This window comes from Schistocerca piceifrons, chromosome 8 (assembly GCF_021461385.2).
Source record: "Schistocerca piceifrons isolate TAMUIC-IGC-003096 chromosome 8, iqSchPice1.1, whole genome shotgun sequence".
NCBI classification, from domain to species: Eukaryota; Metazoa; Arthropoda; class Insecta; order Orthoptera; family Acrididae; genus Schistocerca; species Schistocerca piceifrons.
Genome location: NC_060145.1, coordinates 301,980,106 through 302,004,953, shown reverse-complemented (window position 1 = coordinate 302,004,953; position 24,848 = coordinate 301,980,106).

The following is a 24,848-nucleotide window of genomic DNA, read 5'->3' as shown; positions in this document are numbered from 1 at the left end:
TTGCTGTATACTGGTAGAGGAGAAGAGGATATTGTTATAGAACTTTGAAAGCTTATTGAGAATGAGGAGTGTTAGACGTCCTTTATTGGTGTTGAACTGTTTCTTTTCATTGATGGAAACAGACGTTGCTGATTGGTGTTTGCTTTATTGCTTGCCACTGGTGGAAATTGGCGAATGGGAAGCGGGTGGCAGTTGTGACGTAGCTCTGTTTACTTGCTGCCTATATTCGACACGGTGTAAGTAGAGATCCCTGATAGCTCATAGCACTGTTGCCAGCTTTCATCTGCGAAGCGCCAACGGCTGCAAGCGAAAAAAGTAGCCGTCTACAGAGCTGCGATAACAATGAGGCGTTGCCGCAGAGACGTTTACAAAATAATGTGACGTGTCTGGTTGAGGTAGGCGCGCTAAGCTGTAGTGCACACCCCGCTGCAACTGTCGGGGATCAACCTACAGCGACTCAACTATAGCGCCGGGTGAGGCGTGCCAGTACTGATGTGAAAATGGCCGCGGAAGCCTACACCTAGAAATGATGTAATTGTTTATGCAGAGACGTGGACACCGCTGGTAGTAACAAAAATTTAACCTTCCCAGCAGTATGATGTAACTGTGTTGGAAATCAGATTCCAGTGGCAACGTGTTGCGTACGAAGCAGTAGCAACAGCTGTGAAAGTTGGCCTAAGCGAAGTCCAGTGTCAAACCCTTCAAAGACACCTGACGGCAAAATGACGCATCTGCGATATTTCTGTCACGTACGGAAGTGTTTCTATTTATCCTTTTTAATAACTCTATAAATTTTGTATCAAGTTTTTTATACCGTATATGCAACACGTTAAATAAATGTAATAGTAATATCAGGATATTCGTTAGACTCAAATTACATTGAGAACGCCATGAAGTTCTTGGAAGAAGTGCCGCACAGCGACTATAATCCCTTTCGGATTTGCAATTTACTCTGAGAAAGTAATGAGAAGCATACAGAACTTCCATAAAACCTTGTGGAAAAGGGAAGAGAAGAAACCTAAGGTTTAACTTGCCTTCTGCAGGTAGTTACAGTCGGAGAATGGGAGCACATTGGACAGTAATACATAGTAAATAGGCCAGAAACATACCGTCTCTCATTTTGTGTAAAACCATATAGGAAAACCAAGGAAAATCTAAGATAATGCTAGAGGGTGGAGGTTTAAACATCACTCCATCTGAATATGTGTCTGATGGATAAGCCAGACTAGGGGGGAATCTCCCAGGCAGATCCGGAAGTTGCTATTCGTGTCTTTTCAGATACACTGTCCAGTTGTACTAATGTAACCATCTGTCAAAACCGTGAATAGCCACCTTTTGCAGCACTAAGAGATATGCAGGAAGAGACACAATGAGACTCTGGAAGGTATGGACTCTAGTGCCGCAGTCAGCAGTGCTAGGTTTCTCGGTTGGGGATCCATAGCACCAACAGCCCGATAGAGGCGGTCCTGCAGACTCTCGATTGGGTGTAAATCCAGGGTGTTTGGTGTCCACGGGAGTACGGTAAACAGTCTAATAGAGCGATCCTGCAGACTCTCGATTGGGTGTAAATCCAGGGTGTTCTTTGTCCAAGGGAGTACGGTAAACAGTCTGATAGAGGCGGTCCTGCAGACTCTTGATTAGGTGTAAATCCAGGGTGTTTGGTGTCCAAGGGAGTACGGTAAACACATTCTGGTGCTCTTCAAAGCACCCTTGTACATTGCGAACTATGTGAGATGTTGCATTGTCCTGCTGGTAGATGCCATCGTGCCGAGGAGAAACAAACTGCAGGTGGAGATCGGTATAGTCACCAATGATATATGCATACTTGTGTTAATCCGTTGTGGCTTCCAGTATGATGAGATCACCCAGGGAATGAACGAAAACATTCCCGAGACTATAACTCTCCCTCCTCCGGCCTGGTCCCTTCCGACGATCGTTATGGCGTGTTTGCCTTTAGACGTTTCATGCCAATGGAGCAAAAAACGTGATTCATCCGAAAAGGCTAACTGTCACCACTTAGTGGGACGTCCAGTTGCGGTATTGGAGTGTAAATGCCACTCTCTGTCGTCGATGAACAGCAGTTAGCATGGGTGCATGAACCAGGTGCTTCATGCAGAAACGTTCGCTGAACGGTCGTTGAGGAGACACTGTTGGTAGCCCGTTGACTCATCTGGGCTGTCAGCTGCTCAACAGTTGCACTTTTTTTCCGTCCATACGAGTGGCGTTTGAAAAGTCCGTGAAAAAATAAAAACTACTTACGTATTTGGGGTAAACCTTTTTTATTTTTCGACATAGTCTCCTTTTAGACTTATACACTTCGTCCAACGCTATTCTAATTTGTTGATCTCTTCCGAATAATAGGAATTGTCCAAGTCTGCAAAATAGCTATCAGTTGCTGCAATCACCTCCTCGTCTGAATAAAATCTTTGACCCGCCAGCCATTTCTTCAAGTTGGGGAACAAATAGTAGTCCGAGGGAGCCAAGTCTGGATAATAGGGGGGATGTGAAACGAGTTGGAATCCCATTTTCATTTATTTTGCGACCACATCTGCTGTGTGCTGGTCGTGATGGAAAAGGACGTTTTTGCGGTTCAATCGCCGGCGTTTTTCTTGGACCTCGGCTTTCAAACGGTCCAATAACGATGAATAATATTCACCTGTAGTAGTTTTACCCTTTTCCAGGTAGTCGATGAGGATTATCCCTTGCGAATCCCAAAAGAAAGTCGCTATAACCTTTCCAACCGAAGGAATGGTCTTCGCCTTTTTTAGTGCAGATTCTCCCTTGTTAACCCATTGTTGAGATTGTTGTTTGATCTCAGGAGTATAGTAATGTATCCATGTTTCATCCACAGTGACGAAACGACGGTTCAAGTCCTGCGGATTCTTCCTGAACAGCTGCAAACCATCCTTGCAACAGTTCACACAATTCCGTTTTTGGTCAAGTGTGAGCAATCGCGGAACCCATCTTGCGGATAGCTTTCTCATGTCCAAATGTTTATGCAAAATATTATGTACCCGTTTATTCGAGATGCCCACAGCACCAGCAATCTCACGCAACTCAACTCTTCTGTCATCCATCACCATATCATGGATTTTATCAATGATTTCTGGAGTCGTAACCTCCACAAGGCGTCCAGAACGTCCAGCATCACTTATGCCTATATGACCACTCCGAAAATTTTGCAACCACTTACAGCTGTTCCAGTCGAAGGTGCAGGGTCACCGTAAGGGTCCGTCCACACGCAACGATCTGTCTGCGCAAATGTCTGCGCACATCACATCTGCGCAGACAGATCGTTGCGTGTGGACAGAAGATTTGCACCAACCTGAGGTGTGTGCAAACCTGGAAGTTGGAGTTGGAGGTTTGAGCGAAACCTCTCAAATCTGTGGGTTCAAACCACATCTGCGCAGATAAGTTGGAGCGGGTGGACAGGAGATCGCCGCAAATCTGGCGCGAAACAGCTGGTTGCTCAGTCTAGTGTTTGTATTTGTGCGCACAGGGCATTAAAATGGCGGATACTCGTCAGTGTTCTCGAGAGTTTGTATTCATTGAAAAATATAGAAACCACACATCTTTTTGGGAGATTAAAAGTAAAGAATATAGTGACCGAGACAAAAAGACAGCAGAACACAATGCTCTAATTGAGAAATTGCGGGCAGTTGACGCCTCGGCAAACAGAGAAACAGTAATAGAAAAATAAATTCGTTGCGAACTGTTTATACCGAAAACAGTTATCCAAAGTTCAGAAATCTAGAAGATCTGGTGTCGGAGTAGATCAAGTATATCAGCCAATGTTATGGTATTTTGATCTGCTTGACTTCCTTAAAAGAGATAATTATTATTTTCGACACCCATCCGCAAATAATTTCGCCAGTCGCTAGGTTCGCCCTGCAACTCTCGCAGTAAATTTACGTGAGAAAACTGCTATCGCTTTAGCAGCCACTGTCTACACCATTTTGACCGCTTTCTCTGTTTCCTCCGGTTGGTCTGAATGTTTTTTGCAACAGAAGTTGCGAACACAGACCACAACAGAACTTCCTCCATTTCTATGTTTCAAAATAACTGAATTAAATTTTTAATGTTTACGGGGAGCGTAGTCGCTTGCCACTGATTTTTCTTTTCTACACCGACAGATGGAGGGCGAGTAGCAGATTCGGGTTTGTGTCGTGTGAACACACCACATTTGCAGAGATCTTTTGCATGTACAGACATCTGCGCCGATGTCTGCGCAGACAGATCGTTGCGTGTGGACCGGGCTTAATATTTATCAAGCTTCTCTTTAGTCTCCTGAGGCGTTTTGCCTTTCATAAAGTAATGTTTGATCACCACACGAAATTCTTTTTCGTCCATTTTTTGACAATCACTCGACTTCCTCGATTCACACGAATGCCAAACACAAAGAAATAGACCAATATAGCAGAAACTTGGTGTGCGTTCTTTCCAAAGATGCCGCTAACTAAACATGACCTCGATACGCGTCAGTGGTGCCATCTCTCGGGCTTTGCACGGACTTTTCAAACGCCCCTCGTACACATCCCCGCAGCCGCCGTCCAGCCCTGTTATTTATGTGTAGCCCGTGGTGTACCACAGTTGCCTCGACGCTGTTTCTTGATAGCGTCATTTTGCCACGCACGATGTACTTTAACCACGGCGGCACGCGAACAGTTGACACATTTAGTTATTTCAGAAATGGTTCCACCTTTGACTCGAAAGCCTATGATCATGCCCTTAGGATCCCAGATAAATGGCTACGTAACGACAACGACTGCATTGTTTTCCGCGTCCCCCCATACATATTTTGTACCTTCCACAGCCAGAGTGCCACCTGCCGTCTGTGAGTAGTTATCGCAATTTGACGTCGGAACGTAGGCAGCGGCCACATTAACGTGACTGGACCGCTGTGTATTGGCACGCACGAGGTGGCAAAACAATGTTGCTGTTGTTGCTGTCTTCAGTCCTGAGACTGGTTTGATGCAGCTCTCCATGCTACTCTATCTTGTGCAAGCTTCTTCATCTCCCAGTACTTACTGCAATCTACATCCTTCTGAATCTGCTTAGTGTATTCATCTCTTGGTCTCCCTCTACGATTTTTACCCTCCACGCTGCCCTCCAATGCTAAATTTGTGATCCCTTCATGCCTCAGAACATGTCGTACCAAATGGTCCCTTCTTCTTGTCAAGTTGTGCCACAAACTCCTCTTCTCCCCAATTCTATTCAAAACCTCCTCATTAGTTATGTGATCTACCCATCTAATCTTCAACATTCTTCTGTAGCACCACATTTCAAAAGCTTCTATTCTCTTCTTGTCCAAACTATTTATCGTTCATGTTTCACCTCCATACATGGCTACACTCCACACAAATACTTTCAGAAACGATTTCCTGACACTTAAATCTATACTCGATGTTAACAAATTTCTCTTCTTCAGAAACGCTTTCCTTGCCATTGCCAGTCTACATTTTATATCCTCTCTACTTCTACCATCATCAATTACTTTACTCCCTAAATAGCAAAACTCCTTTACTACTTTAAGTGTCTCATTTCCTAATCTAATTCCCTCAGCATCACCCGACTTAATTCGACTACATTCCATTATCCTCGTTTTGCTTTTGTTGATGTTCATCTTATATCCTCCTTTCAAGACACTGTCCATTCCGTTCAACTGCTCTTCCAAGTCCTTTGCTGTCTCTGACAGAATTACAATGTCATCGGCGAACCTCAACGTTTTTATTTCTTCTCCATGGATTCTAATACCTACTCCGAACTTTTCTTTTGTGTCCTTTACTGCTTGCTCAATAAACAGATTGAATAACATCGGGGCCAGGCTATAACCCTGTCTCACTCCCTTCCCAACCACTGCTTCCCTTTCATGTCCCTCGACTCTTATAACTGCCATCTGGTTTCTGTACAAATTGTAAATAGCCTTTCGCTCCCTGTATTTTACCCCTGCCATCTTTAGAATTTGAAAGAGAGTATTTCAGTCAACATTGTCAAAAGCTTTCTCTAAGTCTACAAATGCTACAAACGTGGGTTTGCCTTTCCTTAATCTATTTTCTAAGATATGTCGTAGGGTCAGCATTGCCTCACGTGTTCCAACATTTCTGCGGAATCCAAACTGATCTTCCCCGAGGTCGGCTTCTATCAGTTTTTCCATTCGCCTGTAAAGAATTCGCGTTAGTATTTTGCAGCTGTGACTTATTAAGCTGATAGTTCGGTAATTTTAACATCTGTCAACACCTGCTTTCTTTGGGATTGGAATTATTATATTCTTCTTGAAGTCTGAGGGTATTTCGCCTGTCTCATACATCTTGCTCACCAGATGGTAGAGTTTTGTCAGGACTGGCTCTCCCAAGGCTGCAATACAATAGCTCTTGTAAAAAATGGAAATGAGCGTATGGCATTGGCCAGGAGGCCCCATCCGGGGAAGTTCGGCCGCCAAGTGCAAGTCTTATTTTACTCGACGCCACATTGAGTGACTTGCGTGACGGTGATGAGGATGAAGTGATGAAGAGGACAACACAACACCCAGTCCAGAAGACGAGAAAATCTCCAACCCGGCCGGGAATCGAAACCGGGCCCGCTTACTTAAGAGGCGAGCACGCTACCGCCCAGCTAAGCACGCGGATAGCTCTTGTCGAGGTACGATATGAGTGCGGTTTATTGTTCCTTGTTGCCCTGTGTCAGCCTATTGGTGGGAACTTGTACCGCATTGTGTGAATAATAGCGAAATATATTTCAAGTACTCATTTGGGATTATGATCTTCCAGCTGTGGAGCTTACATTATAAAAGGTACAGAAAGCTGTTCAAAAGCCGAAATTGATGGCATTGAGACATTTGGAGAACTTTAAGCGTATATTAAAAGGATAGTCAAATGGAAAATGGAGTTGGTGTATTTGTTGCAGTAAACAAGAAGGTCAAATACAGCGAGGCAGATTGAAACTGCATGCGAGACTGTCTGAGCAAGGCTCTGTATCAAGAGTGAACATAAACTTAGAATCGAATACTTCCATCAATCGTCAGACTCACTTCCAGATGTAACCGAATTCTTAAGAAAAACCTAAATTCACTAGTAGGTACGTAAGTTCCCCATCATACTATCATCACTGGAGGAGACTTTAATCATCCAACAGTCGGCTGGGAAAATTACAGTTACGTTAGTGGTGGGCTTGACAAGACGTCCTGCGAAACATTACAGTGATGAAGATGAGGAAAAAGTAAACGTAAGTGAAACATTATGTAAATAGACACACACACACACATGCACACACACAGAATTAATTAATTTCAGGCATAGAAATAACAATTTCAAATCGTAATTTTGACTTAAACAATTTATCTACTTTATCATGTAAGTGGTTGCAGGCGACAAACTGTGGAACAAAACAGTCACTGTAGAACCACAACACATCACAAAAACCACACCATTTGGCAAAAAGGTACGAATTCATAATTTATGTGTTTTTTCAAATATCTGTAATTACGATTTAAAAAACTAATAATTACATGTATACAAACAGTAAAGAACATTCTTTAACTTTAACAGATGAGAAATAAAAGCCCACTGAGGATACTGCAACTGCAGTGAAACATGTTTGGGTTAAAAAACAAAATTGTGTTTTGCTAAAGGCGGACTACCCAAAAATATTCGTATTATTAAAGCAAACAAGGAAAAAAGAGCTTCAACCCCAAGATGTATTTTCAGGGAGCTACTTATAACAGATTGTCCGGAAGCCCGCCCATGATAGAAATATATTGAATGCAGTAGTGAGAATGTCCACAAAGAAACTGTTAACAGTGGCAATGTGGCAATTGTAGCAACAATGATTACCAAAGTGAAAAGGGCAACTAAAACAAATAGAAGGATTCATATTTTCAGCGAACTAGATAAAGAGGTAGCAGTGTCGTATCTCAGTAAGGACCTCGAAATACCGGGTGACCAAAAAGTCAGTAGAAATTTGAAAACTGAATAAATCACGTAATAATGTAGATAGAGAGGTACAAATTGACACACATGCTTGAAATGACATGGAGTTTTATTAGAACCAAAAAAATACAAAAGTTCAAAAAATGTCAGACAGATGGCGCTTCATCTGATCAGAAAAGTAATAATTAGCATAACAAAGTAAGACAAAGCAAAGATGATGTTCTTTACAGGAAATGCTCAATATGTCCACCATCATTCCTCATCAATAGCTGTAGTCGAGGAATAATGTGAACAGCACTGTAAAGCATGTCCGGAGTTATGATGAGGCATTGGCGTCGGATGTTGTCTTTCAGCATCCCTAGAGATGTCGGTCGATCACGATACACTTGCGACTTCAGGTAACCCCAAAGCCAATAATCGCACGGACTGAGGTCTGGAGACCTGGGAGGCCAAGCATAACGAAAGTGGCGGCTGAGCACACGATCATCACGAAACGACTCGCGCAAGAGACCTTTCACGCGTCGAGCAATATTTGGTTTTTTTTTGTTCTAATAAAACCCCATGTCATTCCAAGCATGTGTGTCACTTTTTACCTCTCTATCTACATTATTCCGTGGTTTATTAAGTTTTCAAATTTATACTGACTTTTTGATCACCCGGTATTTAGCTGTGGGAGAAGCAATTAGAAGAAGTGTGACTCAGGCTTAAAAGAACTGTTGACCATGCACTTGACAGACATGTACCTAGTAGAACAGTTGATGATACAAAGGACCCTCCATGGTATTCAGTCACTGTAAAACTACTTCTAAAGAAACAGAATTTACTGCATAATAGGTGTAAACCAAAGCCTGGGGCTATATACAGAGAAGTGCTCAGTGTAACACGTCTGGCTGTCAAAGGGCAATGTCTGAAGTCTTCAGTGACTACCGTAGCAGAATATTATCTAACGATCTTTCACAATACCAAAACAAATTCTGATCTATGTAAACTGTGTAGTGGTACCAAAGCTAGTGTCCACATGACAGGAATTGTATTGAAGGTAGCAAAGCAAAAGCGAAAAAGATAGATTCAGTTTTCAAGCACCCCTTTACAAATGAAAAGCTAGGGGCATTACCTCAGTTTAGTTCCCTATCACTACAAGATGGCTAAAACAGGAAAAAGCTCCACAGCGCGACGGAATCTGTTTCTCTACCGAATTATCCTTTAAATAATAAGTCGCAGATCCCTCAAACAAAAAACCGTGCCCAGTTGTTGGAAGCAAGCAGAGGTCACACCCGCTACAAGAAGGGGAGCGGATCTGATCCACAAAAGTACCGTCTAATAGCCTTCATATACATTTGTTGTAATCTAAGAAAATATTCTGAGATCAAACGTAATAGGGTGTCTCGGACAGAATGACCCCCTCAATGAATACTAGTATTGATTCCGGAAACATCGATCAAGTGAAACGAAACTCGCACTTTTCTCAAATGACGTCCCGAAAGACATGGATCAAGGTACTCAGATAGGTGCAGTATTTATCCTTCGCCGAAAATCATTTGTCTCAGTACCACACCTACGCTTATTATCAAAAGTATGATCGTATCGAGCATCAATCGATATCTGTGATCTTGCTAGGGTAGACGCAGCAAGTTATCTTCTATGGAGAATCATCGACAGTTGTAGAAGTAACTTCGGGCTTGCCCCAGGGAAGGGTGCTGGGGTCCGTGATGCTAGTATTGTATATTAATCACTTCGCAGACAACATTAGTAACAACCAGACTTTTCGCAACTGATTCAGGTATCTGCAATGAAGTACTGTCTGAAAAAAGCTTCACAGATATTCAATAGGATATTGATAAGATTTCAAAGTAGTGCAAAGATTGGCAACTTGCTTTAAATGTTCAGAAATGTTAAACAGAGCACTTCACAAAACAAAGTAACTTAGTATTCTATGACTACAGTGTAAACGAGTGAAAATTGGAATCGCTCAACTCGTACAACACTTGTGTGAAACACTATGTAGGGATATGAAGAGGAATGATCACATAGGCTCTATCGTAAGTAAAACATGTGACAGAATGCAGCTCTTTGGTAGAATATTAGGAAAATGCAGTCAATCTTCCAAGTAGTTGGCTTACAAATCACTCGCTCGACCCATCCTAGTAAAGTGTGTTGGACAAGTACCAAGCAGAGCTACAGGGGATATAGAATGTATACAGAGGACAGCACTAATGCTCGCAAATTTGTTTGACCGTGGAAGAGCGTCAATGGCATGCTGAAGAAACTGGCAGACACTTAAAGATAGACGCAAACTATACAGAAAACAGCCTACTTGCAGAATTTCAAGAACCAGCATTAAAAGATGAGTCTACGAATATACTACAACCCCATACGCGTCGCGCCCGTAGGGATCACGAGGGCCAGATCAGATTAATTACAAGACGCACAGAGGTATTTAATGTCATTCTTCCCGCGCTCCAAACGTGAATGTAAGGGAAAGAAGCCCTAATAACGTATGATGTGGGAAAGGCATTTAATGTCATTTTTCCCGCGCTCCAAACGTGAATGTAAGGCAAGAATCCCTAATAACGTATGCTCTGGGAAGTACCCACTGCCACGCATTTCGCAGTGGTTTGCAGAGTATGGATGTAGATGGAGATGTAGAATATAAGTACGAACTGAAGCACAGTACATGATTATTCCTTGGCGATTCCCTAATACTGTTGTCACTTTTGAACTTTTAAACTCCACCCTCTGCAGAACACAACTGAAAGTTTTTTGTATACCTACAGTATGTGTCATCTCCTGTGGGTCTCGATGTAGTTCTGTAAAATATCATACAGATTTCATGGCTATTTTCTATCTGAACAAAAAAATGTATTTTATAATTTTTAGGCTTGAAAGAGAAAAGTAGCCATAAATTTCGTGTAATATATTTACAGAAAAAAGTCGAATCATATTTGGGTAAATGGAAGAAAGAAATACATTCTTTCTCTTTTCTGCAAAAGGCGGAGTTTAAAATGAAAATTGAATTCACAAACACAGAAAAACGGCAAGAGGAGCTTACAACCTGAGCAAGATTAGTATCTGTTATTACTGCGTATCATTTAACAGATTCAATCAAAAAACTTCTTGTGAACAAGATTATTGGATGTAATGGACAAAGCAAAAATCTATGCGATTTGCAGGTTTCATTGTGGAAAATTGCTTAATGGATTAATGACGGGCATTGCAGTTGCGTTTGTTCAGACGTCCCTAGCGGTTCTTAGAAGGAAAGACGGGTCGTGTTTCATTGTCTTGGCAGTATTTCCGTTGACACTCTTTGCACTTGTTTTCCATTGAAGTCCTATTAGTCGTACTCTGACGTTCGTCTGCATTCTACAAAGACTGGCTGTTCCGCTCAGGATTATACTTAAATCAGCGTAACTTCTCTACAAACAATTATAAGATACTCACCAATGGGGGATTCACCTACCGAAAATTCGATGCGACATGATATCAGTAAGTAATGACAATGCACATTTTCTCATGTTTTGAAACAGATTTAATTTGAGTGGAACTTCGTCTGTAATTATTTGCTGTATTGCTACGGCGTCAGAAATTTTGTTTATTTCGTTTTTTCGCTCTTGCCTATATTTTGCTTCTGGTGTGAAAATGTTCAGCTGCAAGTGAGAATTCAGGCTATATATATACGTTCAGATATACATTTTATACAAGAAAAATATAGTGTAGAATATAAAGAGATTTCTAATAAAAGAAGCCGCGATAGACTTTGTGGAACATTTGCCGCTAGAAGTCACATTCACGTTATATGTAAGGTTCTGTTCCTGCAGCTTTACAATGTGTTTGCACAAAAGTATTGAACTATTTTATCCTGTGAGCAGATGTTGCTGCGCTTAAAGGAATGTTAGCGGCTATGTTAAGTATGTGACACTTATACAGAAGTCCTCCTTGTAAACGCTGGATTCATAACGGTTATTGTCTAAAAATTACTGCCAATTATTCAGAAATTATATTTTGGGAAAATATATTTAGCTTTGTGGCCGTGAAGCACAGAAGGGGATGGCAGTAACCAGATAGTAACCAAGTAAATCTGCTAATCATATTCTCTACGATACTTCTCATTGGAGGCCCTGATATACGGTTCATTTATTTTGAGATAACTTTTATGTGAAGCTTGCGAAGTTTCGGACAAGCAATTTGATGTTACTTCTTAAAGGTTATTATTTGAAAGACAGGTGTTAATTCTGCCAGAGGTCCATTGTTTGATCGAAGAATTAATACCTAAATTATAAAAATTATTCACCTTTACATATGCCGCTGCTTGACATTCCATTATTGATAAGAGGCCCGTAATTATAAAAACGTAGACGATATTGTTCGTAACAGATACATGTTAATGTGGTTTGGTAGTTGAGTGTTACTGTCAGCACTGAAGTTTGAAGGGCTAGAACAGGCGGAGGTACTGGAGCTACCTTTAAAGGACACCTCACCATTTTCATGTGTTGTGTGTTGCTGAAGCAAATAAAATCAGTGCGATACCGATACATAAAAATTTTACCAGTGGTATCAGACGGACAGGCACTGAAGCACAACAAACCGAGAAGAAAAGGACGCCTCTTGGATAGATGTTTAACGCGCTGTAGCATTGAGACTGAATATTTGCGGAATAAATACGAAATCTACCAAATACGGCACGACAGCTTCGGAAACGGTGAAATCGAGATTGCGCTTTTGTTACACAACCTGGGCTTAACACACTGATTTAGTGATCATAACAGACGTGATCTATTCAACCAACGACAACATGAACATTTCATTCCGTGCACACATTAAAATAGATACAGCATAGAAATAGAGCTATAACTTCATATATACTTATGACTTTTCTTTTTCGTCAGAGATGTGTTTAGGCTGGGATGTAAGAAGACATCTTAAATTGATGCAAATGAAGCGATGACATTGGTGGTCTTTTTTGAAAGAAAAATATAGCTGTTTTATTCCGAATATGTCGTGGTTCCCATATTGCGATTTCCGGGGGTATGGTACGGCCTAGGCATAATAAAACAACTTAATTCTAGAACATTAAAGAGGGGGGGGGGGGGAGAAGGTGAACAGGGGTTTTGTCTAGGGCTGTATGACAACATTTTTGTGTCGTCACGACTCTATACCAGAGGTGGTCTAAAACATCTTCAGATGTTCACGTGTCGTGAAGACTGTTTCTTTACTTATGATGCTAAATTCTGCAACGCTAGTAGCAAAGAAGCAATGATCACGAAACAAATAAATGAATATAGGATGCCATGCATCTTAAAGTACCTTCTGGAAAAGTAAATCCCTGTTAAGGGAGCTGGTTACAGCTGGTTCATTATAAATTACCTTCAGTTTTAACAGTTTGTGTTATAGTATGTCCACAATGGGCAAGCATTATTTCGTAATGTTAACACGACAAAGAATAGGGAAACAAAATACGGCAATGACATGCAATCCCAGTCGACAAGCTGCTAGGAGTAACGTCGCAATTTTTCGTCACAGGCCGGTCATTCGATTGTTTGAAACTTAAGTATTTAAATATCCATAACACTATTAGCAACCATTTTTTAAACATTTGTCCTAAAATACTTTTTATGGCTGATCGCACAGGCGTGGGTTGTCTAATTTGCCTCTTCTCCTGTATTGTACGGGACACCCAGTATCTGAGGTGAAAATTTGGCGTCTCGGATTATGAACTGTTGTGCTATAAAACGAGCGTTTGTTTTATTGTCTATTAATATTTTAAAATCCGTATTTCATATGAGCGCCGTTGAAATTCAGTGTAGTCCTTCATTTTCTTTTTTTCTCTCTGGAGCTTCATAAGAAGGAAATAACGTGATGTCTCGCTTTCTGTGATAAAGGTGAGCGTCCTTCGCCGCGTATGTCTTCCAATTCCAACGTGATTCTTCAGTGTTTGAGACTAAACCTACACATATTGTGAAGTTATCAAAACTCATCAAAGACATTAGTGTTGTAAGATTCTGATGAAAATTTAGTCAATGTAACTCCTAAGGAGAAAGTTAAATGAGTAACGTCATATCAAAATAGCTGGGAATCATCACACTCCTAGATGAAACCTGTTATTGGACAGTGCTAGAAGGCCCGATGTTCCGTTTGTGCGTTTGAATTCTCTATGTAATCGTGGTGAGTCAGATATTAAGCAACATGCTACGACTGTAACCCATAAAGGAAGTAAAAGACCACAAAATAAAACTGAAAATCTACTAGATTCGTGTTTTTCTAACCAAGTGATCTCCCAAACACGGCAAGATAAAGTGATTGATGGACATTGCAATTTTAAAGCAAGCTAGGTCAAATGTGAGGTACAGCTGGAGAAAATAAGGTGGCTCAATGTTTATTCTGCATGTTTTGGCATATCTAATGCACTGTAGTGTATGTACTGTTAAGAGGGTGCAAATTAGTTTCTTTTACGAGTATCAGCAATTGTCTCATTCTGTTAATGAAACTAATTATAACGGAAATTGTTATATGACCTTTGATTTCCAAGTACTTGTGAGATGTCCGTTATTTTTGTAAAAATCCTGTATTTTTAGTAAAAGTCCGTTACCTATAACTTTTATTAAAAAGTGGCAGCCATTGTTGCTTCTGCAACAATAAACAAAGCTCTGACTGGGAACATATTTCTCTTTGTTCAAATCCATCGGCGTCGAAGTGGCATTGCCCGTGTGTGGAATAAGCAAAATTCGGAGATCTGTGTCATGAACTGCAAACCGCTGGCCTCGCTGCAAACCTGGGCGAGCTGAGTGTCGGCGGAAATCTCCAAATAAATTAGTGCCGGGCACAGTACAATGCCAGCGCCACGAATTTCTTCCACGAGCCGGACTGAACCCAATCGCGGGCCAGATCCTACCTGCGGGCCGCTGCTTGCCCACCCGTCCTGTTAAACGACTGTTGTTTCCGCCTGAGGCCGTCTGCGCTTCACAGTAGCAAGCTGGCAACTTCGCTGTAAACTATTTTCTTTCGCTGACTCTTCTACAGGCTCCATGTGCGGATCCACCGCTCGATTCTACGGGGGAAGAGGGGCGGAGGTAACTACTACTACTACTACTACTACTACTACTACTACCCCTCCCCTCCCTTCCCTTCTCTCTCACCATCCCCCTTCCCTTCCCTTCCCTCCCCTCCCCTCCCCTCTCACCCTCCCCTTTCCCTTCCCTTCCCATCCCTACCCTTCCCTTCCCTTCCCTTCCCATCCCTACCCTCTCACCCCCCACCCCTGCACCCAAGTGAACACACCGCCTCTTCACATTTAACGTGCAACAATGAGTAGGATTTTATAACGTTAATAATAAAAATATTTAATATTTTAATAAAACTGGACAGCTGTGAGTGGGACTCGCGCACTGATGGTTCCTTAAAAATATGTATATAGACAGTATGGATTTAGGCAGTTCGTCCATCCAGGCAATCGAAGATCTTTGCCATTTTTGCCTGTTATCGACGCCGATACTGACAAGATGTCAGTCTCATGGGTTCCAAGATTTTCAAGATTGTTTTAATTTCAGTAATACAGATGTGACATAGTTATGCAGGAAACAGGCGACCATTATATTTATTATTATTGTTGTTGTTATAAGTAGTACTGCAATCAGGCAAGGAATGACTTTATTGCTCATACAACGCGTTACAGAATTTATTCACCATCAGCTTTTTAGGAGCGATAATATGTCATGGACAAATTCCGAAACATGTCATGTAAGCAATGTCATTCCTTGCCTGACGACTTTTATCATTGCGACCGATTCAGCTTGAATGGAGAACTACTGTTTTAATCTGAATTTTGACGTCGGATAACAAATCTCAAAAGAAATATTTCTGTATAATTTCAAATTAATCATTGTCCGCCTGCTTAGCTGAGTGGTTACGTGCATGCCTCCCATGCAGGATGCCCCGGTTCGATTCCTGATGGGGGTTCGCCTGCACGGTTGCTCAGCGATTTCGATCGGAGGGGTAGCTACTCTCTGCATCAGAAAAACTGAGTGAATGGATCTAAAAAGAACCTAAATAGGTGTCATCGGACGTCCGCCCCGAACAAATTCAATTAATAATATACAACAAAATGAGATCAACAAAAAAAGTGGTTACGTGCTTGCCTCATGCAGCGGGCTCGGGTTCGATTTCCGGTCGGGTTGGAGATTTTTTCCGCTCGTGGACTGAGTATTGTGCTGTCCCCATCATCATTTCATCCTCATCACCGTCACGCAAGTCGCCCAGTGTGACGTCGACTGAAATAAGACTTGCACTCGGCGGCCGAACTTCGCCGGGTGGGGCCTCCCGGCCAGCAATGCCCTACGCTCGTGTCAAATTAATCATTTTCGAATTTCTTTCATTTACTTGTACTTTGTAACCTTGCTTCTTGCCAAATTTCAGTATTTTAGGTCAACGGGAAGTACCTTGTAGGTTTTGATGACTGAATTTGCAAGTATCAAAATATGTGACATAAGTGGCCTTTGTGATTGAATTGACTTAGAAGCTAACGTTTATTATACCGACAAGCGACTGCAGATCTTAGTATGTGACGTAAATTTCAACTTGAGACGTCTGCCAGTTTCTAATAGACGAATACCCCAATTCAAACGAGTACAAAACACTTAAGCAGTTCTTAAGAATAGGGTGGGATTGTACTTTCTCAGGTTTCTCCCAACAAACCTGTCTTCCAGTCGCCCAGCCACAACTTATTTCACAAGTACCAGGGTTTTTACTCTAATAGTTTAATCTGAAATTTCTCTTGCCTATGTTTGTCATGTTGACTTTATCCTCATGTAAGAAGAGCTAACAATCTGGAATTCTCCACCAAACAGAATTATTAGGTCTTATCCACAATTTTTAGTGTTTCGTACCTCAGTCGATAGAAAAAACCCTTATAAGGTAACTTTGTCTGTCTGTCTGCCTATTAAGAACTCTTTCTCAGGAACGATTTTAAGATATCAGGTTGAAATTTGTCACATACTTAGATGTGTGGTCACCTGGCGGTGTAAAACATTTAAAGCCTAAGTCAATGCACTCAAAAGATATGACCATTTATGTCACATAATTTGATATCGTAAATTTACACATAAAAACGTGTAAGGTACTTCCCTTTAACATAGAATCGTGAAATTTGGCAAGAAGCGAGATTTTACAGTACAAGTAAAGGAAAAATCCGAAAACTTAATTTGTAGTTATATTACATGAAAAAGTACTTTTTTGGCATTGGTTCCGAGATTGTCTCTGTCAGTTTGCCAAGTATCGATAACAGGCAAAATCGTAAATATCCTCGATTCTCAGAATGGATGAACAATCTAAATAAATGAAATTACAATCCAGACCTTTAATCGTTTACAAGCGTCGATAAATATCAACGGGGACAGTTGAAAATGTGTGCCCCGACCGGGACTCGAACCCGAGATCTTCTTCCATGGCAGACGCTCTATCCGACTGAGCCATCGAGGGCACAAAGGATAGTACGACTGCAGGGACTTATCTCTGGCACGCTCCCCGTGAGACCCACACTTCCAACTTTACTGTCCACACACTACATTTGTAGTGCCCTGCCCACTATACTCATTACCCGCCGCAGTCAATCTACCGATTCCCGTAAGAGTTCGGGCAATGTGAGTGCTTCCTCTCTGAAGGAGGTCATTGGCCGGTTAGCCTTATCTATAAAAAGGTGGTATCTGTTCTTTTGGACATGTCCGAAAGAACTGATACCATTGGTGATCGTGCAGCTCTCAATGAATGAAATTACAATGAAATCCAGACCTTCAGTTGCTTACAGGCGTTGATAAATATCAACGGGATAGTTGAAAATGTCCGAAAAAAGATACCATCTTCATATAGAGAAAGCTTACCGGCCAATGATCTTCAGTGCGGATGCCCTCACATTGCCCGAACTCTTATGGGAATCGTAGATTGACTGCCGCGAGTAATGAATATAGTGGGCAGGGGCACTACAAATGTAGTGTGTGGACAGTAAAATTGGAAGTGTGGGTCTCACGGGGAGCGTGCCAAAGATAAGTCCGTGCAGTCGCACTGTCCTCTGTGTCCTCGATGGCTAAGTCGGATAGAGCGTCTGAAATAAAAGCAGGAGATGCAGGGTTCGAGTCCTGCTCGGCATACACATTTTCAGCTGTCCTCGTTGATATTTATTAACGTCTGTAAGCAGCTAAAGGTCTGGATTTCGTTGTAATTTCATTCTTCGAGAGCTGCACGATCGCAAATGGTATCTGTTCTTCCTGACGTGTTCATATATCATATCTACGTAAATAGTTAAGTTTGTACGGAACACTGAAAGCGCGAATCCTGCTCTCACTTGGCCAGTTTCTACTGTCACGTGTCAACAACCGTTCTCATGTAGACAATATAGTCAGATAATAACCTTTGTGAGTTGCTGGACTTTTGTCTGATAATAAATTAAACTAAGAGCTGTCGTGGTCGTGTTGCGATTTATTGGGATACATTATGGTACTCTTTTAATATCCGGTATGTATTGTAACGTTCTGTGTACTGCCGGTCAGCATTTGCTGGAAGTAGTCATATTTTTGAGAATGTACTCGGTTTACTAGTGTTTTGGGTGTTCGTCGACAGTGTTGAACCACTTTCATATACATCTCTATGGAGAATGAGTCTCCGTGCCCGTATACGTCTATTGTTTTCCAGACTTCGTGCGTGATGAAGAGAGATTTGAGCGTTGGTGGTTTGAATCTATTAGCTGCGCCAGGAAACTTTCGAGACACTGACATGTTGCCTGTTGGCTTTCGTCTCAGTATTTTCGGCCGATGGTCGTTTAGTGGTTTGTCTGACGTTTCGTCAGCACGAATGGCTGCAGTTGTCAAAAATTTAGCCTCCACTGCAGGTTGATAACTGGTGTGGAGACAGAGGCTTGAGGTGATATACAGTAGGTACTTGATGTAGTTCTCTCCTTATTGCTTATTTGCTGCTACCGTGGACTTCAGTCTTCATTTATCTTGAGATTTTCATCTTTCTTGTTGAAATTACTGCCGTGCTTGTGAATTTCCATGGGTTCCCTGGACAGACACCCGCAGTAATTCTCCACAGCATGAAACTGCGTGTCGGCCAATATTTGCCTTGATCGAGCTCACCTAGTGTGTGATTCGCTTTCTCCGATTTCTCTACTTCTCTCAAGCTGTAATTCCATTTACTGTGGTGATTCTGATATTGGTGGATCGTCCGAGCATTCCGACATAGTCTTTTTCTACGAGGAACGTTCAATAAGATATGCGACAATTTTTTTTTTTCTTGAAAGCAGGTTGGTTTTATTCACGATTCCAACACAACATACTATTCCCGACTCCTTTGACTACAAAACCTTGTTTTTCATCACAGCCTCCGTTCAATACGGCGGCCTTACGCTCCCTTATTGGAAGGGGCTGTATTCTCACATGCTACCAATCTGCTGGTCGACGTCGGACGTAACGTTTTGCTCCATAAATAACCTCCCCATCATCCATGTGGTGCTTCCTGCGAAGCGCATCCTTCATTGCGCCAAAGAGATTGAAGTCGGAAGATGAGAGATCTGGTCTGTAAGGTGGATGGGGAAGAATAGTTTTCAGCCAAAAGAAACTCAAAGACAGCTCTGTGCTTGGAACACACCACGTTAAAGATGCTATTTTTGAAGGCTACGTATAGCGCCGCCTTCTGTCGGAACTTCGTGAAACATTGACTGAAACTGGAATATTCCACTATGTTCCACAATAAAGTCTGCATTTTTTCAATCAAATCTCGAGAGAGAAAAAAAGGTGTTGCATTTCTTATTGAACGCTCCTCGTAGATTTGTAATGTCATTGGCTGTTGTATTGTTTCTGCCGTCCTTGCGTCAAATATGCTGCTAACTAGTCTCCATTATTGTTATGTACGCTTAACCATCATCTAAATATCGAATGAGCTGACTTTTGTGACCAATGAGTAATTTTTGTGAACAATTTTTAATGTCTGTTATAAATTGTCTTTGGGAAAGACTCTTGTAAACAGATGTTTCCTACTGGCACAACCTTTTTTTTTTTTTCTTCTTCTGTTGTCTCTGTTATCAAGGCAGTGTCATCTTTGAATGACAGGCAGTTCACAGGGATGTTACCTTTTGGCTTTCAAATTTGAAGCCTTCCATCTCATATTGTCTCCACTTTCTAAGCACCTACTCAAGCCGTAATTGAAAAGTAAAGGTCACAGTGCATCTCCCTGCCTGACTCTTGGTTTTTATGTCAAAGTTTTTGAAGAATTCTCCTTTGAACCTGGCTCTAGGTGAAGTATTTAATTTTATATCCTCTCCACTACATTCGTTTCTGCACGAAATTTAGCCCAACTTTGTCTCTAAGTGCCATATAATGTCAAAGTAGCTGTATCCTTCTCTATCAGTGAAGCCGACTTCTTCACTGTTGGAACAATATTTATTGAGAAACGTTTAGTTATCTATTGTAAGTGTATTACCTGTAAGCATACAGTATTTATCATTGTTTGAAGTCAGAGTTCGCTACCTACGCCTGCTCAAAAACCACCTACAGCCCAGGTAACCGGTGCCAATTCACACTACCACAACTAGTGGAAAAGAAGTGCGTAACAGATCTAATTACAATTCGAAATTGTAGTGAAAAACTCAGCACTCGTAATCAACGGGTCATAATGCAGCACATGTACTAGGAAAATCGTCGTTCTAAAAGACTGCAGAGTGCAGAGGAGGTGGTAGTTGAACAAGCGTTCTTCTCGATGTACAATCACAAACTGCCGCAAACCAAGGCCTTCTCACTTCCCCTCACGCCTCCTTCTCCCCCCCCCCCCCCCTCTATGACGCACTGCCGAGCGTCTCGCGCCCCCGCTACCACCCTCTAAGGCCGCCGCCCGCATTCCACTTTCCACCACATGGCTGCCGCCCTAAGGCGACGCTCCTATGCCTGCACCTAGTCAAATAAACAATAGGAGATAAAAGGACGGCCGCCTCAAGTGCAACTTGTTCGTTTACAACATAGCAACAGAATCGACACACGCCACCTCCTCCCCAGACAGACAGCGGCTGTGTACGGCGACCACCACAGCTGACACGCTCTAAACACCCCCCCCCAACCCATCGCCCACAGCAGCCCGCCGTTCAGCGATGGAGAACAATTGTATTTGACGTCAACGCATCTATAACCAAGCATCTATTTAAAAAAGCAGAACACGTTTGCAACCATAATAAATGTCCTCTTTCCACGAAAATAGGTAAAGTCCATTTTCTTTTAGCGTGTTTTGACCACTCGGTGGAAGTGGGAACATATTTTAGTTCTGCCACCCGTGTAGAATGTGTAAGGTCAGCATCAAATGAAGCCTGCTACTGCTGCACAACGGCAGAAAGAACAGTTGCGGTGGTGTTTCTTGCTGGGAAAATTAGGAAGACATTCTATCGTCGTAGTTCTGTACCGTCCAGCAAATTACGAACTATAAAAGCTCCATTTTAATTTCATCCTATAGATTTTTACCGCATCTCTCTCTTTCGATAAATTGAAAACGAATACTGTCTACGTGGCGGCACCGAGCATATGTGGCGATCCTATTAAATAGACAGGTATTTATCCATTGGAACAGGTGGCCAGTGATTGACGTCGCTTGCACAGATTGATGTACAGTTTCATCGCCTGTACTGTACGAGAACCTTCTCCCACATCGTATCAGTCACAGGAGAGAGACCCTGTTTCGTTTTATGATACACCACTTTTTCTGCTGTAACACGCTTTATACATTGAGTTGCCCAGGAAACTAGACATCGCACAGTGTAAATCACATTATGTGGTAATCAACAGCTTACCTGGACTGTTGGGATGAAAAATACACCGTCGATGTACTGTAATAATAGGCATCATAGTTGAAAGTACCATCAATTTTAGCAATTTTATCGTAATTTCAATACTGAACAATGATACAGCAGCATGCTTACCAAGTTCTGTCACGTACACTTTGCTGGACGTCACAAAATAATGAGATGCGACTGCAGTCGAATGTAAAAACTATACCGATTTTGCTCATAAAACTAAAAGAAAACGGACTACCTATTTTCGTGGAAAGAGGACATTTATTATGGTCACAAATGTGTTTTGCTTTTTTTAATAGATGCTTATAGATGTGTTGACGTCAAATACAATTGTTCTCCATCGCCGAATGGCAGGCTGCTATGGGTGATGGGCAGGGGGGCCCGCAGTACTTTTGTCGGTACGTGTGTGGGGCGCACGGGACCCCGAGCTATTGTAGCCTACTTCCTTTCCTTTCCTTTCCTTTCGTTTGAAGGCTGCATTACCATCCCTGTTCCTCTCCCTACCTCTCCTTGCTCCTTTGCCCCCTGCCCCCTCTTTTCCCTCTTAGTGGACTTCATGTCAACCTGGCTATCCTCCTGGCTTTGTTTTGGTCTGTGCTATTGTTTAGTTGCTGTTTCCATCTCCTTTACGGCGTTTTTGGTCCCCTTGGGGTTTGACCTCCATATCCAAAATTTTTCATTCAGTGTGAGCCATTTGGGGATGAACTCCCTACCTAGCTTCCATGGTGCAGGTTCCTCTCCCCCTCCCCTCCCCTCCCCAACCCCTTTCCTTTCCCTTCCCTTTGCACCCTGGCCCCCCTCCTGCTAGGTCACCAACACGGTAGCCAGTCCATGTGATGGGGCTGTTAAGTACCCACTTGACTGAGCCCCCTGAAACCACAGGGCTCAGACTGCTAGTACGTAAGCTGTTAACACCTCGTGTATGCCCAGGTGTCAATGCTCATCGTTTTGGGGCACCAGAACTCCTGGCAATGGCTGCCATGCCAGACAGCCCTTGCTGTGGCAGGGTGGCGCCCAGGGGGCGAGCCCCTGATCGGAGGGAGTGGCACTAGGGCAGATGCCTTGCGCATGAAGCGACAAAAGCTTCACCATCCTGGCCATTCTGTGGCCGTCTCTAAGAGTGGTAGCAGATGTGACACTCTTTCATCTGATCCTTCGGCCTTCCCCTCCCTGGCCACCCCCTGGGAGGAGGGGCAAGCTCGCCGACTTGGGTGGAAACCTTTCCCTTGGTACCTGGTTTGTACCTGGACGGATGGCGGTAGTTTTGCCACGACCAAGCCTTTGTTTTTCGTGGAGACGACTGAAGATAAGTATGGCGAAGTTGAATCGGTGAGTAAAATGCAGTCCGGTGCTTTGCTCATCAAGACATCATCTGCTGCCCAATCTGATGCCCTGCGTGCTTGTGACCATCTCAGTGACGTCCCAGTCTCCGTCACGTCCCACCAATCTTTGAACTCAGTGCAAGGCATTATTTTCCACCGAGATCTTCTTCTGCACACTGACATGGAGCTCTGTGCTAACCTTGAGTGGCGAGGGGTTCGGTTTATACGCCTTGTGCAGCAAGGCCTTCCAAACAATCGCATCGCTACGGGCGCCTTTATCCTGGCCTTTGAGGGGGATGTCCTCCCAGAGAAGATCAAGATAATGGTGTATTGGTGGGTAAAACCTTATATTCCACCACAGATGAGATGTTTTAAATGCTTAAGGTTTGGGTACATGTCTTCCCACTGCACCACTGATCCCCTCTGTGGTGACTGTGGGCGCCCCCTCCATGAGAGGAGTGCCTGGGCTCCCCCTCCAATGTGTGTAAATTGTAATGGACAGCATTCTCCACACTTGCCTACATTCCCGGTGTTGTGAAAGAAAGGAGGATTCAAGAGTACAAAACCTTAGATTTCCTCACCTACACTGAGGCTCTTCAAAAATGTGACTGGCTCCATCCTGTGTTTATGACGTCTACTTTTGCTTCAATTACGTCCATTCCCCCTCCTCTTTCCAGCCCCATCCCATTTGCCTCATGCCTTCAGCCTCCTCCTCTCCCACTCCCTCTTCCACCCCCCTCCCCATCAGTACCCATACCCACCCCTTCAGTTGCTGCTCCCCCTCCCCCACCGGAGAAGTGCTCCCCTCCTTCGGCAGCTGCCGGTACTGGGGCTTCTCTTCCTGGCACCCCCCTGAAAGGCGATCTGCTCCACATTGGTAGCGTGATCCGTGGCCAGTGGGCGCCAAAATTGCCTGGTGTAATTGTGTGCCTGCCCTCGTTGAAGTCTGCCCTTCTCTTCCTTTCCAAGAGAAGAAGCAGAAATGCAGGAACAGGGGCAAGGCCCCTCTGGTACCCCCTGAGGTGCAGCCTTCCCCTCCTACAGTCCATGAACCAACAGAGTCTGACCCCACGTATACGGATATTACCCCCTCCTTATTGGTGACGGATAGAAACTCGGTGGTGTGACCGACTCCAGTCCATTCATTTCCACTTTGGACTCTGGCTCGAGAATCCTCCAGTGGAATTGTAATGGATATCTGTGCTTCCAGAGTTGCAGCCTCTTCTTTCCTTCTACTCTGCCGCTTGTATTGCGCTCCAGGAGACCCATTTTGTCAATTATTACTCACCAATCCTTTGTGGGTTCCACACTTTCCGTCAGAACCGAACTGGCCCCTTGCGGGCTTCTGGTGGTGTTTGCACCTTGGTCCACAAGGATATTGTTAGTAAATGGGTTCCCCTCCATACCACTCTGGAAGCCATTTCTGTCAGGGTCCATCTGGCCACTCCAATCACAATCTGTAATCTTTACCTCCCACCTGACAGGCCGCCCACATCCCATGCCTTCACCACCCTTCAACTACTCCCTTCTCCCTTCCTGTAATTAGGGGACTTTAATGGCCACAACCCTCTTTGGGGTAGTCACATGACTACTGCTCTGGGCAGGACAGTTGAAGCTGTTCTGACAGGGCTTGACCTCTGTTTACTAAACACAGGTGCTCCCACACACTTGTGTGGCACACGGCACTTTCTCAACCACTGACCTCTGCATCTGCAGTCCTGGCCTTCTTCCCTCCATTGAGTGGGCATCCACGATGACTTACGTGACAGCGACCATTACCTGATAGTT